This window comes from Cibotium barometz, chromosome 20 (genome assembly GCF_041138505.1).
Source record: "Cibotium barometz isolate CiBa-2024 chromosome 20, ASM4113850v1, whole genome shotgun sequence".
Classification (NCBI taxonomy): Eukaryota; Viridiplantae; Streptophyta; class Polypodiopsida; order Cyatheales; family Cibotiaceae; genus Cibotium; species Cibotium barometz.
The window spans coordinates 15241611-15245471 of NC_141065.1; the positions used below are offsets into that span (position 1 = coordinate 15241611).

General features: G+C 39.8%; 1 long non-coding RNA gene across 1 annotated transcript in view; it reads left to right on the forward strand.

The window, feature by feature from the left end:
• LOC147627568 (uncharacterized) overlaps positions 1 to 3861 on the forward strand; it is a 42611-nt gene that overhangs the window by 37933 nt on the left and 817 nt on the right. The gene's annotated exons all lie outside the window — the stretch shown is intronic.

The window sequence follows — 3861 nt, forward strand, 5'->3', positions numbered from 1 at the left end:
ATTCCACCAAACTTTTCCTTTCTCTCAATTTAGAAAGAGGAAGACAAAAACAAAACCATACATATTTTGTATTTGTGGTGATAAAAAATCCCATGGATTCAAAAATTGAGAGAAAAATATTCAATGTATCATTTATTGCATTTCATGTGATTACAATTTACAATAACACTATTTCTCTTCATGTTGACTTCATTGTCACTCTTACTTTCTATATTAATGATTTTCTCTTTTTCTTTCTCTTTTCTTGCAAGGTCTATGTGTCTGCTCTTTCTCTATTATTTCAATTGTTTGTGTTCACATTCTCTACTATTTCATCAAATTCATATGTATACCTTACATCAAACTCGCATTATCAACTTTATTCTCATTTCTTTTCCACCTATTGAGAGAGAAACAAATATGAGCATGGATATGAAGCATCTTTGGCTCCTCTCACCTGAGACAAGAAGAAGATTTGGAAGGTGCTTCGGCTTTCACACAATCCTCTCATGAGGTCTTGCTTGAGGGTAGGTGCTTTTGGCTTTCACCCAAACGAACAATGTTTGAGTTGGATCCTCACTGAGACCAATAACAACTCTAGAAATGTGTTTCTAGCTTTCACCCAATTAGTAAAAATATCATAGCTATATTTCATGGTTGTTCTAGATGGGTATACCATTGTCCTCCATAAAGCATCAATTTTCCTTAGCTACATTCCTCTACCTTGGTATGGTGTTATCCAATTAAAAGATGGATAAAACTTTCCTATTATGATCATTTTCGAAACTGTAGTACATAAATTATTTCCTAAAGGATGTTTTAAGTTGAACTTCCAAAACATCAATGCCTTATCAAAAATGTTCATGGGAGTAAGGCACACTTTGTTCTTTGACTCATATCCATACCACATGTAAATTTATATTCCTAAATATCAATATCTTCCACACCAATATTATTATGTGAAACTTTCTTGTAATGAGGCTTATCTAGATCTTTCATGCAATCCCATAAAATATATCTATGCTCTTTTTCTTTAAAGCTCTACACATAACAATTCCACCATTAAGACCCTTCTTATCCGAGCCACATAGTGTAGTTGTATGGAAACACCATCACAAGAATGGTCTAATCTAGAGTGAATTTCCTTTTGGATGCCATCTATAAGGAACCAGGTAGTATCAAGGAGATGGAGCTAGCCCCATTCTCAATTCGGATGATAGACCAGTATAGAGTGAAGCCTCATGGCTTGATTGGCAGTAATGAAGATATCCAGATAGCGGGTTGTGACTTTCCAACAGTCTTTATTATTTTGAAAATGGAAGAAAATTCAAAGTCCTCCTACTCAATGTTATTGGGCTAACCATGGCGACATCAAAAGCAGGCCACAAAGATTAGATAACCTCGAGGAACCAAGAGAAGAGAATTTGGGTGACAATGGCATCTAGGGTTATGCTAAGTAGTCATTCCACCCAATTTGTGCACACAATTTATGCGCAGAAAGGCTTGAACTAGGTAGAAAGGGTGGATGTAGATGAGGAGGAAGAAATCCTCGGATCTAGTTTCATTGTTTGAGGTGACATAGACTGGATTGTTTGTCAATATGCTATGTGTTGGGTTTCATAGTCCGCTTTGTGTCCGCCATAGTCCGTTGAGAGTGTTTGCCCTTTATGTGTATGTATGAGTTCCTCCTAAATAACAAGAAAGTAAACCATGTCGAGTAAGTGTGCCTTTAGCTAAGCAGTGATGTCAGCACCTCTTAGGTAGATATTCTCTCCTATGATTTAGGCCTTTAAATTAGCTGAAGATAAGGCCTAGCCAAGCCTATAAAAAGGGCCCTTGTACTCTCATTTCAACTTAATTAAATTAGCTGAAGATAAGGCTCAGCCAAGCCTATAAAAATGGCCCTTGTACTTTCATTTCAACTTAATTAAAGAAGTACTCATGCTAATCATTCTTGTGCTTTTAACTCTCACACTCACTTTGAGTCGCTATCACACTTTGCATAGTCTTCGACTTCTGCACACCAAGTCAACTCCAAGGCTCCAACATGGTATCAAAGCCACATTCCCACCCTAGGGTTCCTATCATATATGTTACTTGTACTGATGGTGTAAGTATGTTTACCTACCCCTTTGCTCCTCACACTAAAACCGCTTTGTGAGCTCCACCCATCGCGCACAGCAGCTATCTTGGCCGTCAATCTCCCAACTGTACAGATCTATGCCATCTCAGATCTGCAATCGTACTGCTCTACGTCGACGCTGCACAACTGTTATGCTAGCTATGCTCTGCATTGCTGCCATGTCATCCCACTTGTTGTGTTACAGCACACAGTTTTGCTCCGTGCTTGAGATCATACGCATCAGCATCAGCATCAGTCTCATTCGACATTGGCATTCTGTCTATAGCATTCGAAGTTCGACATTTGGGTTGCAGCTTCTAACCTATGGATGCCACATCTACTTTTGACCTGCAAATGTCATGTTAACTTCCGACATGCTGATGCCACGTCAGCTTTTGACTTGCTGATGCTACATCTATTAAGATGTCAAGCTCAACATGAGCTGACACTCACGAGGTGCCTGCATGACTATTCGACATTTATATCACTGGCAGGTTTGGTTGTGACAATTTGGGTGCAGTATAGTATTGCTCTATAGAGAATACAGTAGTTTGTGTAGGTCAAACAAGAGTGCTGTTGTGCTGGTAAATTTATGTTACAGAAAAGATGTCAAATGATGAAATAAACTAGATTGTTACAAAGAAGCTTGACAAGAGAAACTTCTATACTTGGAGGTCTAGATTGACCAATTTTCTGATGGGAAAAGGTTATTGCTGGGACTACATTAAAGGTGAATATGAGGAGGCACCGAAGATTAATCCAATTGCTGTAGATATAAGAGAGCTCAAGGATTGGAATCAAGGACCAAGGAAATTCATGTATTGGCTTTCTATCAGCATACAGGACACTATGATTGGGCATATATAGGATGCCAAGTCACCTAAGGAGGCATGGGACACCTTGGTGAAGCTATATGAAACCAACATCAAGGCACGAAAAATTCAGTTGAAGAATGAGCTTCATAGTGTGGAAAAGAAAATGTATGTGAATGATTATGCTTTGAAGATCAAGGGCATTGTGGAATCCCTTGCATCAATTGGTGTTTCTATTGATGATGATGATAAGGTGGAAGTGTGTCTGTGTGGTCTCGAGCCACAATATAAGGTGTTCAAGATGTCTATTCAGGCTCATGAGAACATTCCTAACTTCACAGATTTGGTGTTAATGTTGATCATTGAAGAGAAGAACTTAGGTGAAGATCAATAGTCTTCACAAAACAGAAACAAATCAGAGCAGCAGGCCTTTTACACAAGTGCAGGTAGAGGTCGTGGATGTGGATGTGGATGTGGATGTGGTCAAGGTGGTGGCCGAATAGGGAATCAGAATTATGGTCAGCACAGCAGCAACAGTCCTAGGATTCACAACAACAACATACAGGTGGAAGAGGCTAGTTTAGAGGCAGGAGGAGTCAAAGAGGCCGTGGTAATTGGCAAAGGCAGCATAACGATATACGAGGGTGTTTTTATCATGGTAAGCCTGGACATGTGCAGGCATGTTATATGCACATTATGTGTGCATATACTAGGAAGCTAACCCACATTAGGCTTGTGAGCATGGGAGCATGGGAACAAGCTCTAGTGGAGCAGAGGTTAAGACTAACCTTAAGGGTTAAGGTTAGGGTCAGCAGGCATCCAAGGGTCACACATGGGAAATGGAGAGTCAAGAGTCACTTGAGGGCCCTCCTATATAATAGGGACATGGGGCACACTCAAGAAAGGCCAAGGCTATGTTATCACGGGGCTTAGGCTATGGTCTCTTGA